At 40.6% G+C, this 16,234-nt stretch overlaps 2 long non-coding RNA genes across 2 annotated transcripts in view; both read left to right on the top strand.

Annotated features, from left to right (window-relative positions):
* Window positions 1-3,971: 3,971 nt before the first annotated feature.
* LOC105092866 (uncharacterized) lies at window positions 3,972-15,219 on the top strand. The gene is made up of 3 exons (XR_004136125.2): window positions 3,972-4,229; window positions 14,484-14,533; window positions 15,157-15,219. It is a non-coding gene; the product is annotated as an uncharacterized LOC105092866 (long non-coding RNA).
* A 22-nt stretch (window positions 15,220-15,241) lies between these two features.
* Window positions 15,242-16,234, top strand: part of LOC135322256 (uncharacterized) — a 28,557-nt gene continuing 27,564 nt past the window's right edge. Inside the window, exon 1 of the long non-coding RNA XR_010382629.1 lies at window positions 15,242-15,305. This is a non-coding gene — a long non-coding RNA (uncharacterized LOC135322256). The remainder of the gene's footprint in view (window positions 15,306-16,234) is intronic.

The following is a 16,234-nucleotide window of genomic DNA, read 5'->3' as shown; positions in this document are numbered from 1 at the left end:
GGCCGGGCAGCTCTGCCACGTCTCAAGAGCACCAGGAAGCTGATCCCCTCAGAAAGCTCCTAGTAGTCTAATTTCACGGGATCATGGACGGTTAGGGTAGAAAGGGCCTCAGGGATAGTTCTAGCTCTCATCTGAGGCTTAGTTGGAACAGTCAGAAATGTGTGGGAAATTGAGGCAGATCAATTACCAGGAGTCCAAACAGCACACAATCCATTTAGAATCTAGAAATTTTTCTAGTGCCTGTTTACAGATTTCTTTCTGCATTCTGGTGTTTTCTTTCTAGAGAAGGTATGTGTGTGTGTTGTGTATGTGTGTGTGTGTGTGTGTGTGTGTGTAGTGAGGAACGGTGCCTAGAAAACCATACTCAGTTCCCCCAAAATCCAAACCTTAACTGGGCGATTATATTGGTATCCCCAGAGACACATAGCTGGAAGAGTTTAGCGTTCCCCTGCAGAGATCTGGTGGGATTTTCTTTGCTGGAGCATGGTCGCCAGGGCAGCGAGAAGCCCAGCCTGGAGGCTGGTCAGAGGCTAACCCAAACAGCTTTGCTTAATTCTGGGCTACTGCTCTGGGTTGGGGGGAGCGGCTGGCAGGGAAAGTGACATTCTTGCCTGCTGACATCAAGCTGCAAAGCTGCTGCCCTCTGGTGAGTCAACGGCAAAAGTCCCACATCGTTCGAGATGTGCTGCCCAATCAGAGAAGGCGGTGCCACGCCTCAGAAATCTTTCTAACCCTCAGCATTCTGCAGCCTTCAAATAGCTCCTTCCAGAGAAAGAATGCAGAATGATTAAACTTGTAAGAAGCATAGAATCTACAATAACAACAAGATAAATTCCACATTTGCTTTTAATGCATTTTCAGACTATAGACAGCCAGCACCTTGGATTTTACTCACTTTAAAAAATATTTAAACTTTTCCTTTTATGCTGAGGCAAGAGGGCATATCGAAGGACTCACTGAAGCTTTGGGGTTTTCTGGATATTAAAACTGAGATGCAGTGGAATGACATTGATATCCTGGAATATCACTGAGTTCTAATGGCAGCTATTGGAACTCAGCCAACATATCTATAGGTTGTTAGCTCTTATAATGTGAATTTTATGTCTAAATACGTATGTATGTAAATCCTATGGTGAAAATGAAAATTAAGTGTACAATATCTCTTCTCATCGAATTAATCAAGTTTGTGTTGCTGTTAGGAAATTTCTCTCTATTGAGTAGAAATCAGTGGGGAGACACCAAGCTTGAGGCAAGAGGTAAATTATTTGCGTAGTGCAGCACTATCCTGCTGGTCAGGTAGGAGCAGGGTCCCTTCTACAGAACTGCCACCATATGGCATTGCCGTATCATCGAGTCCATAAAAAAGACTGACATTGTAAAAGATTAACAGGTTTTACTTGGCAAGGTCAGGTACCTTGATGGCACGCTGTAAAATAGTTAGGAGAGGGAAGGGAATCCGTAGTTGGAGGCCATCTGAGATTTTGGCACTGGCTTTCCTTACAGTTCTGTCATCTGGTTTGGATTGTCAGGTGTAAAAGGGTTCACTTGGCCAAGTGAGGATGCTCCCTGCATGGCTGTGGTACCACAGTACCACTAGGAAAAGAGAGAAGAATTGGACCTGACATGAAAGCAAACGGCCAGCACTCGGACTACTTCTCCTAGAACTGGAGATCTCTATCATCTTCCCCCTCCTACATGCTGGACAAAAAGAGCTGAAGGGAGGCTAAATTATACATACCCATTCACTCATTCATCCATTTGATTCTTGGTTCATTCATTCATTTATTCAATTAACAAAAATGTTTTTTTGTATATCCTAGGTACCAAGCATGAAGATATACTGTTCTTGTTCAGAAGAGGAAACAGAGGAAGAAAGAGATAATTGCAGTGCAATATAATTAGTGCTCTTATAACAGCAACATGTATTGAACTCTTATTAAATGCCAGGAACTTTGCCCAGAGCTGTAAATGAACCTCTACAATACAAGATAGGGGTTTGGCTATAACTCCCTTTTGGAGGAACAGAGGTTGAAGAGATTAAGTCCCACAGCCTGGAAGCAGTGAACAAAAAAACAAAACAAAAAAAAAAACTAAGCCTAGACATTTTGATTTGAAGTTTAGGTCCTTAACAACCCACTTCCAGATTTGAGGAAAGATGATGAAAATTACAATAATGACTAAAGATGACTAAAACTACAACAAAAACTACCTACAATGACTCTTGAAAGCAAATTTACTCTCTAAATGAGGGTATGAGTGTGCTGGCTGGGGTACCATGGGCTGGTGGTGATTTGCAGGCAGAGACAGCTGCATATTTGAAGGCCATGGAAGGTGTGTTGTCAGGGGAAATGAAAGTGATTTAAATAGTATTGGCGGTTTCTGTGGGTGATCTGGTTTTCTACTAGTTCATAACAAAGCATTCCAAAACTTAGTGGCTTAAGTAATCATGATCATTTCTTTAGCTCACAAATCTGTAATTTGGTCAGGGCTTGGTGGGGCAGCGCCTCTCTAGCCTGTGCAGTGTCTGCTGGGGCTGCTTGAAGTATGGCTGGGCAACTGGGGCTCCTGATGCATTTCTATCTTTATGTGATCTCTTCATGTGGTCTCTCAGGCATGGCAGCTTCAGGGAGCTGAACTTACATGGAAGCTAAGGACTCCAAAGGTGCATGCTCCAAAAGAGACTGCCAGACAGAAGAAACGTTGCCTTTTATGACCTAGCCTCAGAAGTCATGTAGCCTGACTGGTGCCAGACTCAATTAGGTGAGGCAGTCAAAAGGTCCTGCCCAGGTTCAAGGGGAGGGGACATAGATGCTACCTCTTAATGGAGAAGTGGCAAGGTTCTGGAAAAACACACAGGGCCAGAAATACTGTTGTGGCTGTTTTGGGAAATAAAATAGGGTAAAGGCGGCATAGTGTTGTCATAAAAATAAGAGTTTTGGTGTATAATGGGCTTGATTTCAACTATGGGCTCCACCACTTATTAGCTGGGTTACTTTGGCCAAGTTGCTTAAATTTTTGAGTCTCAGTTTTCTTACCTGTAAAATGAGGATGCTAGTACTGATCTAATAGGATTGCTAATGGTCAAAGAACACATATAAATCCTTTGGCACCAGGGACTGGCACACAGTAGGTAGTCCCTAAGACCTGTGATTACTGATGGGCTAGCAGCAAGATAGATACTTGGAGAGGGAGAAGGGGTCAAATTGTGAGAGGGCTTTCATAGCTAATAGTGAGTTGGTGAAATCATAATAGTAATAATAGCCAAAAGTTACTGAAAACTAGGCACAGTGCTAAGGTCTTTAAAAGAAGCATCTCATTGAATCTTCACAACAAACCTATGAAGAAGGACTATCGTTATCCCATTTGAGAGATGAGGAAATTCAGGATGAAAGAGGTTAAGAAACTTTCCTAAGTTGGTAAGTGACAAAGACAGGATATGAACCAAGGTGACTGAGTTATCAGAGTCTGTACTAGGATAGCTTGGATTTTAACCCGAAGACTATTGGAAGCAACTAAAATTTTTTAAACTGGGCAATCCTATGGCCAAAACTACTCCTTAGAAAGCAGTGTGGAAAACAGATCAGGGACTGTTAGTGGGGAGAGCAGTTATTGAGATGACTGATCTAATCCAGGTGAGAAATACTGAGACATCTGAAATATTGAAGAACGCAGTAGTATGGGAAATATAAGTCATGGAGGACGTCCTAAGAAGGTAGTGGCGGTCTTGATTTTTGATTGGATGTAGAAAGAAAGAGAGGGAATTTCTGTCGTCATTAGTCAGCTCTGAGTGCAGGCACTGACATGTGCATTATTGCTCAGGGCTCTAAGCGGAGAAAGAAAACAATCCGCCCCCCGCCGGGTGTCTTCTAACCTAAAGCATATTTCCTAAGTCCTTGCACCCTCAGTCTAGACTGAAAACAAACAAAACAGACTCCTCTTGAAGCTCTTAGATCTCTCACCTTGCAATTCTAGCTTTCAAATTCCACGCCGAGCTTCCTTTCCCACACCCCAAGCCCTTGTACTGGGGATTACAATGATCGTTTGTGTGTACTAGGTAATTGTTCCTTCCACATCAGGGGCCTTGGGAGGATGACCTAAGGCTGCTTTCTCCTGTTCTTACTTCCTCTACCCAGCACTGTAACTACACATGGAATCTGCTGGTTCTTACAAAGGATGCTGACTGGTGCTGTGATGTGGTCTTCAGGAAGCCAGGGGGATCTCCATATGAGGTACTTATGGGCTGTGTCATTTAGTGTCATGTGAATTTCCTTTGAGGGGGCAATATGTGCTTTGAAGGACAGAGAAAGAATATGTGTCATTAGATAAGGCATTCCATATCTCTGAGTAAGGACTTTAATCTATTGCTAGGTCAAGGTCTGAGAAATAAATTGGCCCTTGATGAAAAAGTGAACTAAAACAGGTGAAGAAACCAACAGACAATGCCCCAAACCTAGTGTTCCTGACTATGAAAATATTTGTCTTTTCAAATTATTTTCTTTAACTTGGAATAATTTCTGAGATTAAAAAAAAATGCCATGATCTTGTCTGAGAGATGTATTTACTTGTTTATGTCTTCTTTTTCTTTCTCTGTTTCCTTCATAAGAGGGTTAATTTCTGAAAAGTAACTTTATTCTGATGCTAAAATTACTGCCCTCCCAATGGACTATGGAGGTTGGCGTTTGATTGAACAGTTTTTGTCCACTAATTGGTGTCTTTAGATACAGTGGGTGCTCCATTTAACTCAATGTTTCAGACAATAAGTCTCTTGAGGAGAGAGTATTCTCATTGTTTGAACACTTGTCTATGCACATTGCTTGGTCAGTCAATAGACAGTTATTAACTCTGCCTTTCACTGTCCATCTCTGAAGTTAGAAGCTATGCCAGTGCATAAGGCCACTAGATGGTCACACTGTTTGGTCACAGTCCTGCTTTAGGATCTCAAACCCAGCTTCCCTTAATAATCAGGGAGGCTTAAACTGGGCTCTGCCCACTGAATTATCCCTTTAGAGAAGTCATCCACTGTACCTAGATTACAATTCAACTTTTTCATTTATAAAGAACAAAAAAAGAGCTCTTTTATGACTTAGAAATTTCCCCTAAATGGGACTTTCCAATGAAACGTATAAAATTGGTGAACAGCAGTGAGTAAACAACTGATGAGGTCATACTTTCTTGTTACGGGCTATTACAAGCACCATAGAGTGGCAACAAATTAGAATACAAAAGTTAGCGAAAGGTCTGGTTTCTGCTTAGAGGTGTTTTTGCTTGTTAAAAAAAAGCTCCCAAATCACCAAACATTGCGGGGGGGGGGGGGTAGAAAGCACTGTTTAATAATCTAAGCCTCTTTTCCATTAATTAAACCTTGCATTTAGGGGATTATTTTTCTTTTTTTTCCCAGAAGGAAATCTCTTGCTTGGGATAGCTTCAGCAATTTAACCACGTTTTCCAAGCATATAGAGCAAATAAGAGGCAATCATTTGTCAGTCATAAAGATAAGCCAAGGAATGGGAATAGTTTTGTAGGTCACGTCACCTGACAGAAACTTTGGACTGATCCTTTCCTGGTTCAAGAGTTCAACCATAAGACCTACTTTCCCTATCAGCTGGCTCAAGCTGATAAGGTCCTGAAGCAAGCAAAGGTTCTTTATGGGCTTTTATTTAATTGTCCTTGTGATATAAAGGTTGGGTGGATTACTCTGTACAGAGTTACTTCTAGTTGGTCTATTTTTCTTTAGAATAAATCACCGTCTCCCCTGAATGGACAAGGAAAATGGAGTTTGGTTAAACACTTTCATCAATTTCGTAGGGTCCAGAACAGAGCCTTTATCCTTAATAGGCTTCCTGTGAGTTCTTATTGAAGAAAATAATTACAAAGTTAGCTTTAGATGGATGATTGGCTAGGGATAAACACGATTTGAGGATAATTAAGTAAGAGCAAATACGCTATACACCCATCAAGTGGATTAGTTGCAGGTGATGGAGATAAGGGTGAGACAGAGGGTGTCAGAGTTCTCTGAAATTGCATATGAGATAATACCTGCTATTAGAATGAGCTGAGTCTCTCTTCTTCCCAGGAATCAGGCCTGAAAGGAGTTCATTCAGAGGTGTTACCCAGCAAGTGGTGTGTCAGGCCTGTATCCCAGGGAACCTTCAGTGAATTCCAGTTCCAAAGCTCCTTTGAAAGGAGCTGGGTGCTTCCGATCTCACTCACTTTCCCTTCTACTCCCATCCTCCTCCTATCTTCTCTTCTATTTGGTCTGGTGAACACCAACAGTAGTACATTTTCTGCAGCTTCCAACCTAACTTGTGTTCTAGTTCTGGTTGTGTCTCAAAACTCATTGTTGACCTTGAAGTCAACTAACCTCCCTGAGTTTTAGCTTCTTCAGCTTTAAAACAAATAATTATATGAGATGATGGTCAAGGTGCTTTACTAATTCTATGATTCTATTATTCTGCGATCAGACACTAGTTAGAAAAGCTTAAAGTCGATACTTGATCTCCTACTAAGAGGCAGATATTAATCATTTTTTCTTTAAAGGTTGGGCTTAATTCTTTGAAATCAGGAAACTAAATACCTCATATTCATCAGTATTGGCCTGACATTTAACCATGCAGAATTCTCATCTATGGCTGGGAAACTAAGATTCCCTCTGGTACTGTCTCTAGGATTAGTGAAGGTTAAAAGCCATCAAGTTTCATTCTCTAGTAGGACTGTGGTTCTAACATAGATTTTCTAGGCATCTTGGAAGACATACTTTTTGGCATTTTCTTCTTCTAAGTGGTACAAATATCTCCATGTCATAACATCATCACTATGGCTCCTATCACTTATTGAGAGCTTACTATATGCTAGACACTGTTGCTAAACAGCTATAATTTTATTTAGTTCTCTTAGAGTGTGGTAGGTAGTTTTTATAATTACTATTTTTGCTTTAAAATGACCATAAGTGCATAAAATATACAGTTGGCAGAAGAATGAGAAAGTGGACACCCTATACATACTCCTCTGTTTAAGAAATACAGCTCTGTCCCTGTGTGCCCTCTCATGTCCCCCTCTTACCTCTAGGAGTAACCACTATCCTAAATTTTGTGTAAACCACTACCTTGTTGTTTAGTTTTTAGTTTTGCCACCTCTGTTTGTATCCCTAGATAACACATGGTATAGTTGTACTTGTTTTTGAACTTGATGGAAATGGAATCCTCAAGAACGAATTATTCTAGAATTTACTAGTTTCTCAATATCTTATTTTGAGATTGATCACTATTGATAGGTAGGGGTGTAGTTTATTCATTGTTACTGCTGAATAGTGTTACATCAGGTGATTTTGCTGCAGTAACTTATTCAACAGTTGGTGGATATTCGGGTTGTTTTCATTTGATTTATTTCTTGGTGTTAGGAATAACGTAGCCTTGAATATTCTTACACGTGCCTGGCTTAAGTATCTACATACACGTGTATGTATGTTAGTGTGTGTGCTGGTCTGTCTGAGTGTCTATCTTAAGATGCACTAGAAGGCCAATGCCTAGAATCACCAAACAACTCATTTAAGGTCAGAGTGGTGAGCCCATGTCCATAGCCACAGCACTCTGTGGATCCGCATTTGGAGAAGAGGCCTTGGAAAATTTAAAATAACTTGCCCAAAGAGCAGGGATTCAACAAAGATCAGTTTAACTAAAGCCTTTCGTTATTTCTTTATAATCGAAAGCACATGTTATGATTCCATCTGTGAAACATTAACCAATTATAAGTGAATAAGATTATACTTGGCACCCTTATCTCTTCCTTATAAGTGATCAGATGTCAAAATATAAAAACTATGAGTTATATTACAACAAAATATTTATATTATATATATTACACATAATAATATCATATATATAATGTAATATTATATATTATATAACAAAATAGTTATAACAAAATATAAAAACATTTGACATAAAATTATTCTAGTATTTTTTCCTTAAGAATATGAATAGAAGTGAAAAGAAAAACAGGTTTTTACAGTCGAATCTCTCTCTCTCTCTCTCTCTCAGCCTGTTAAGGCTCTTTAGCAATATATAACACTTGTAAACATTTAGTTCAGCTTCAATAAAAAATATTCAAAAGTAGATATACTACACAAGTGAGACATGTGCCCAAAAATGTTTATGATGTGACACTGACAGAATACAGTGTGTATGCAGATACTTACATCAGGCACGTGTAAGAATATTCAAGGCTACGTTGTTCCTAACACCAAGAAATAAATCAAATGAAAACAACCCAAATATCCACCAACAGTAGAATAAATTACTGCAGCAGAATCACCTGATGTAATATTATTCAGCAGTAACAATGAATAAACTACAGCTCTACCTATCAATAGTGATCTATAATCAAGAGAGCAGTAATAAATTAAAACTTTTTTATGCATGCAAAGCTTTTAGGAAGGAGTATTTGGTGGTGAGCAAAAACAACCGAGAGAGAAAAACCAAACCAACCAACCGAAGAACCACCAAGTGAGTGTGGCAGTTGGTGACCTGAAAGGAATCAAAATGTAAGCCCTTCTGAATCATCAGTGTCCTGGAGACATTTGAATGAGTTTCTTTGCTAGAACTTTTTACCACTACACAGTGATAAATATTTTCAAGGGAAAATGAAATGAACTTTCTCCATTGTATGAGTCACATGTCTCTTGGTTACAGATTATTGGACCATCTTGAAATTGTTTAGGTAAAGAGAAAAGGCTGATTCACAGAATGTCATGAAAAACTGAACAATCAAACCATGGGAACTTCAGGGATGGAGATGGGACTTCCAGAAAAAACTGAAACAACTGGTCAAGCACCAGGGGACTCTCTCTCCAGCCCCTGCTTCTGCTTCTCTGCGCTGGCTCCCTTCTCTGTCACTGGAGGATGGCTTCTTCCACATGGCAAGAAACACTGCCGTGGGTACTTCCTGAGTTCTACATCCCACAACTTCTACAATGGGTGATGGATCAACTTGCACTTTCTCTGGTGAAAAGTTAAAAATTACCAGAGGAGGGAGATTTTGTTGCCTTAGCTGGAAGATTTTGTCCATCTCTAAACCAATTTACTGTTCTCTAGGGGAGGAGCATGGGGTTATATATGAACATGCACATTTTCTCAGAACCACTTGGTTTGACTTGGGGAAGAGCATTTCCAAAAGAGTGGGAGTAAAGTTTACAGAAGGAGGTACACTGCACAGATAAAATAATAGTTCTTCACTATACTTGTTGAAACAATCACCACAATATTTTCACTAAAGAGAATTAACAATGTTCCCAAACTATGACAGCAAATTTAATCCATAATAATTTTTTTGGATTATTTTATTTATAATCAACCTGAAATATTTTCAAATAAACAATCAACATGAGGAAATGGATATTCTGTCTTCTTGAAAATGAGTTCAAGCCCATAGGCTCAAAACCCAAGGACAAGAGGACAGGCCTAAAATAAATCTAAGAAAGCTAAAATTCTAATCAAAATTAAATTTGCAAAACTAGAAGGTTAGTACTACACTTCTCCAGTTTACTACAATTTATTTCTAGTGGCATTGGTTAAGAGTAAGGATGGTAGAAAATATGGGAATTACAAAACTCATGTATTAGTTTTCTGTTGTGTAACAAATCACTACAGACTTAAAAGTTGCTTAAAATAACGCCCATTTATTACCACACAGTTCTTGTGGGCCGTAAGTCTGGGCACAACGTGGCTTAGGCAGGTTCTCTACTTAGAGCCTCACAAGGTCAAAATCAAGGTATCAGCTGGGGCTGCAGTTCTCATCTAGAGCTTGGATCCTCTTCTAAGCTCACTGGTTGTAGGCAGAATTTATCTTCTCATGTCTTCCACGTGGGCTTTTCTGTCTTCAAGCCAGCCACAGCACACTGAATCCTTCTCTTGCTTTGAATCTCTCTGACTTCCCCTTTTGCCATCTCTCTCTGATTTCTCTTCTACCACCAGCAGGAGAGGCTTTTAAGGGTGCAAGTGACTAGATTAGATCCACTGGGATAATCTTTTTTAAAGGTCATCCGTGCCATATAACACAATGCAATCATGGGAATGAGTTACGTCTCATCCCATCCACACATTGTAGGGGTTAGGGTGTGAAATCTTAGGAGTCACTCCCAGAAATTCTACTACAGCCTGGTTTCTGGGATGAACTTTACCACGTATTAGCTATTTATACTCCCCAAGTCTCCATTATCTCTTTGGTAAAGTGAGTTTTAATGCTACCTGCCCTCCTAACCTCACACGATATATGTTAGGTTTAAATGTAAGAGTGTACGCCAAACAATTTTTCAATTCAGTTCTACAGACATTACCACATCTCATTGAGGACACAAAGTTCCATATATGAAGGAATATGAAAACATAAGCTATTGCTTTTTACAATAAATGCATTTCTATGAGCTGAAAAAATTTATTATCTCTTGCAAAGAATTAACTTTCTAATTTATGTTTTCTAATTATGCAAAACCTTGTCATCACAAACACTGCAAGACACTCCAAAGCACCCCCTGCCAAAAACAGAGTTATTTTAAAAGGGTTCCAGTGCACATATATCAATTGAACTATCCATGTTGTCCAAAACACAATGGAATCTCTTCAAATTCTCAAATTGGCTTTTGGTCTTAACGTAGCACCAGATTTACAAATGAATAACTTCAGACCCTGACTATTCTCACCTCGGTCCTCACCATCACAACCCCTTATGTTATGACCTGTTCTCAGAAACTTCCCTCTTAAATCTAATCAAACTTCTTTTATGGTCACTATACCTATTATTCTTCCTCTTCGTATTGGATCAAATTATCTTAAATACATTAAACAGCCTAATTCTTCCTGTCCTTCAAATAGATCCCTCCTTGGATCACTGTGTTAGTTCAGGTCCTCTGAGAATCAGGTGCTAAGGTGAGATTAGATATGCAAGAGATTTGCTGAAAGAAACCTCTTGGCAGAAAATGAAGTGGGAACTGGAGGAGGCAGGGAGGGCTGTCAGACTACAATGCAGGACTGATCCCTGTGAAGGAGAGAGGGAAGGAAGGCAAGGAAGAAAGGCCTTCAGATTTCAATTCAGATAAAGTTTCAGCAAGGTTAATTGGGAGTCCTCAAGCTAAAACTGCCTGTCAGAGGGTCCCTGCATCTTTCAGGAATGGGCCTGCCTTAGCAGCCAGGTGGTGCTCAGTCATGGCTGGGAGCAGCCACAGAAAGCATGGCCTCAGAGCAAATGTGGTGGTGGATTTCACAGGGCAGCAGCTGGGACCATCGGTCTATTATGCCTCCCACAGTAGCCACCATAATTACTAGCTCATCTAGATTTTTTCTTTTTTTTGGTACACTCATGGTTTAATGTTTTTCTCTTTCATGCCTTCAAATGCTAGATCATTGAAAGGGTTGATTATTCAAATTCATGTGGTATCTCTGACTGAATATTTTCCATCCAGTATGTTTTATTTTATTTAAAAATACTTTTACTAAATAACTCAATTCACCCTTACCATCCTGGTTGCTTCTTCTGTTTTCTCCCTGTAAATATTATTATTGTAAGGCACACATGATGGCCTGGATCCTGAAGCCTCAATGAGCAATCAATAGTGATTACAGATCCTAACTGCAGAATTACATTAGACCAAAAACTTTCATTACTGTGAACCAAGGTTTGGACCTCAAATGCTTTTGGGATTTCCTTAGTGGATGAAATGGACAACTGATCTGAGTGACAAGGACTTTTCCTTAGTGGCCTGATGTTGGCCTGGAAAAGGACTTACATCATATTGTCTAAGACTCTTTTAGTTTGGTTCCTACTTGTCCTTTTAAGTTGGGGGGAAGAGCAGGGAAGATGTACCTTAGAGTGATCGCATATTCTACAAGTGAAAAGGGAGCACTATTAATGCCAGGACAACTGTCACAGCCAGGATGGTCCTGAGAATACTGAGTTATATGGTCACTCTAGGATCTCTCCTCTCAGGAGCAAGGGTGGTTTGTACCTCTTATCTCACCAAGCACACGGTAAGAAAGGGAGCAGTGAAAAGATTTAAAAGAGATGTTTGAGAAGACAGCGATGCAGGAAGATAGAACTTTTAGCCTTTTATCGTTCTCAAAACATGACACCTCCTAGGACTCTCAGTTCACTTAGGAGTCTTTGTTCCAGAGCTCTTCCTCCCTGGGGCAAAGGTGGGGACAGGTGAGTGGGCCAGCACGGGGTGAGAGGGAACTGTGCTCCCTTCAAGGCTCCTCTGGAATCATTTCTGGATAATTATCAGCTTGGACCATATGTACTTGGGGATTCTTGGTTGTTTTCCAGGGTAAATAGGACATGTCTTCTTGGAGGGCACTTTTCCCCCCCAAAAATATTTGAGGGGAAATTTCTTTTATTTTAAATCAAACCCAGATATATACTAATGGATTAGAATGCAAAATTCATCTGGATTTTAAAAATAAATCTTGAGGCTTCAGAGATACATTGTCCTTGAGGCTACTTTATACTCCTGTTTAGATCTTCCTCTAAGTATTATTACTCACTATTCTGAGCTATTAGATATATTTTGTTGGAAAAGTTTAAAAAGGCCTACTCACAATATTAGTATATCCTTAACATTCGTAGCTCTTTGTGTCTCTTTCCAAAATTGGATCAAATGACATTGGACATTACCAGCTTCCTACTGTTTTGACAGCCATCTGAGGATATCACTGTAACTGATAATTCAGTCCAGATTACACAATGTGTAATAAGACTCAAGGCAGCCAGAACTCCCCATGAAAAATGGAAGTGAGCTGTAAGTAGGTGTGGATATGGGCCAGGATTTATTCCTTCACCAGCATTTACTGAATGCCTCCTATATGCCGGCAGTTGTTTTGGAAACTGATACAGCAGTAAACAAAACAGATAAAGGCCCTCCTCTCGCAGGACATAACAGACTTAACAGAGAATAACTATTGATTAAAAACTAGTAAATAAGAAAACAAATTAAAGCATTCCAGTAGCTTTAAAAGCTGGGGTAAAAATAAAGCAGGAAAGGGCTACAGCTCCCTTGGTATGGGGGACAGTAATGGCTTCACTGAGGAAGTGCCATTTGATCTCAGACCTAAATAAGGAGAAGGAGGCAGTCAGATGAAAATGAGGAAGGAATCTTTCAGGAAGTAGCAATGGCAAGGGCAACGAACCGGAGACAACCTGGCCCTCTGGAGGAACAGAGAGGAAGCCTGTGTGTGGACCACAGTGGATGATGGGGAGATTGTTTAGAGAGAAAGGCAGGGTTTTGGCCATATTTGGACAGGAGTTGGCCTTACAGAATTCTATAGGTTATGGAAAGGAGTTTGGCTAATATTCTAATTACAGTGAGAAGTAACTGGAGAGTCTTAAACTGGCGGATGTTATTGTTGCCCAAATTATCCAAATAGTAAAACCATCTCTTCCTGAATTACTTGGCTAAAAGAATATTAGAGTTATGGACATGCATGAAAATTAAGCAGAACATGGAAGAAGGGCCTTAACTAAAACTGACCTCACTTAAGACAGGAGGACAAAATGGGAGCTAGTAGTGTTAAAAGGATGTCAGAATGCCTTTCACAGGAAAGGTTAAATTTTTTTAATGAAGAAAAATGTTACATATGTTATACCTTTCGGGAGGAATGCCCATTCAAAAGAATTGAAAAAAGTCTAGGATGTTTACAACAATAAGCCTTTTGAGATACACGGAAATTTCACGTGTCTGGAGCTTGATTTCTAAAGAGCTCAGACTTCATTGTGTACAATATGTTAGGAAATTTTGTTTATTTATAATTTAACCTACTTGAGTCAAAAGTCACAAAGAAGTCTAAGGAATCTGAATAACATTTAAAACGGCCACTTAAACAGATTCAAAGTCAAGAGCATCAGCGCACTGTTCCTTTGATACGCTCACCCCTCCTCCCCAGGGCACTGAATGGAGGGGGTGGGTACTTTAACCTGAAATGGAAAACACTGCAATCATGTTTCCAAGGGAAGAGAAGTGAAATAGGAAAAACAAAAACAAAAATCACCAACTCATTTGGAAGCTCATGAAAGGCAGAGTTGAGTTTGCCCATCTCAGACCAATTTGCCTCGGCATGTGAATCATTTAACAGGAAAAAACATGGACTGACTCAACTTGAGCGAGCTCTTTCTGTCCCTGCTGAGGTCCTCGCTTGGTGTGGCCCCTGCCGCTCTCCTCAGAGCATCTCACTGTAGAGCAACAGGAAGTGTTGTTTATTAATAAGCCTGACTGGGGTCACACCCAAGGCAACATCAGAGCTTCACCTCTCTTGGGCTTGGGGAGAGGTTCAAGGATCAAGGACAAGCTACTGGTTACAGTGAGATGCAAGGCCAGACTCTGAAAAATAAACTCACAGCCAGCATTTGACACAGGCCCCCAGAGTGACTTAGAGCATAGGGACCACTACAAGATCTCCTCGGTTCCTCCCCACCCTCTGCTGACCCTTTATTTCTCCCAACAGGGAGGCAACTGGGGCCTCACCAGGAGAAGGAGCTTGCCCAAGACTGCAGGGTGAGTAGCACTTGGACCCAGACATTCTGACCCCTGGGGCTGTGCCATCTTCCATTCATCGTAGCTCCTTTGGCAGACGTTTATAACACACAGGAGCATTGCCCAGGGTGGGTTCTCCTAACTCCCTTGTCATGAGCTCCTCTTTCCCCTTCATCTTTCAGTTGCACCTCATGGCCACCTTCAATTAGCTCCTGGAATGGTCATCCCCTGTCTGGCACAGGCTGACCTGCATTAAACTTGAGAATGGAGAGACAGCAAGCGAGCAAGCTTGAACCTGACTCACAGTATGGCACATTCCCCACCTCACCCCACCCCACCCCCTGTCAACAGGGAGAAAGTATCTAAAGAAGAGCATTGCTACGGGGGGCGTGACAAGCTAAACGGGTGCTACTCAGGCTGAAAAATCTTAGCGATGCCAATAAGCCACTTGAGACCACAAGGCACCCGCCGTTCTGTCCTCATTCCTTATCAGTCCTTGGCTTTGGGAAGAGAAACGTTCTGGAAGGAGGAGGACCTTTGTGGAGTAAAAAAGGAGGGGAAGGGTGTGAACTCTAAGACTTGAAACAAATCAATGACAAGTTGTTCCACAGGCTGACAGTTTTCCCCTCACCTTTCCTTTCTAGCAGCTGTATGCCTCATTGTCAGACACTCAGAGGGAAAGTCCGAGTAAGAATACAATGTAATCCCTTAAGTGTGTTCACCACAAGGGAGCTCCAACCACACCACAACCGTCAACGTAATTCCACCTCAGGTGTGGTCTGAGATCCAACAGGTAAGTGACCCCACCAAGGATATCCGTGCGGTCACGAAGGCTTTGGCTTTCTAACATATACAAATTGTTGTGTTCATTTTTTTTTCACACCAACTGCTTAGTAGAGAATTAGGTGGATTAGGAAATCTCATGAAAACCATTAACCTAAACAGTTCCTGTTTATGGGCACATCTGACCATTTTAATCAGTAACTTGCTTTGAGAAAGAGTGGGCCTTGGAGTCACGCTGCTGGGGTAAGAATCCTTACGTTACCATTGCTTCCCTCTATGACAACGGGAAAGTTACAGAATGTTTCTGTGCCTCAGTTTCCTCATTAAATGTGGGTGTAATAATTGGGCCTACCTCACAGGATTATTGTGAGGCTCATGTGCACAATAAAAGTGTATCCTGCCTGGTGTCAGCAATTATCTGTTAAAATGACAATGAAGATAATGTAGATGTATCTTAACATGTAATGTAATCTTGCTTATTCAAGGCCAAATATTTTAACTTAATAGAGTTTGCCAAACACAATGAAGTCTCTGGGATCTCAAGACCATGGCTTCATTGCTCCCACATTTTTATGCTACTTTTTCTGAACAGGCCAGTGAGTCCCAGCTAATGACCCAAGATTTTCAGCAAGACATTTCATGCTGAATTCACCCTCACATGCCCTCAGGCTATCACTCATCAACTCATGGGAGCAAAGAAGTGTGTTGGTGGGAAATAAATAAGAAAGAACAAGGACAAAAAAAGTGTCATGGGCTTATCCACTGGCAATATTTATTATACAGTGATCATTCTTCAGATGTGGTTGTTCTCTGTTCTACTATAAATATGGAAGAAATATCATTGCTCAATAGCTGTCTTGGTCACTTACCAGGTAGACTTTTAAGGTACAGCTGTCTCAGGGTGCCTTCAAAATACAGTGCCATTTCTGCATTAAAGCT

This window comes from Camelus dromedarius, chromosome 10, assembly GCF_036321535.1.
Source record: "Camelus dromedarius isolate mCamDro1 chromosome 10, mCamDro1.pat, whole genome shotgun sequence".
NCBI lineage: Eukaryota > Metazoa > Chordata > Mammalia > Artiodactyla > Camelidae > Camelus > Camelus dromedarius.
The sequence above is the reverse complement of the archived record's forward strand: the minus strand, read 5'-3'. Positions and strand labels throughout refer to the sequence as shown.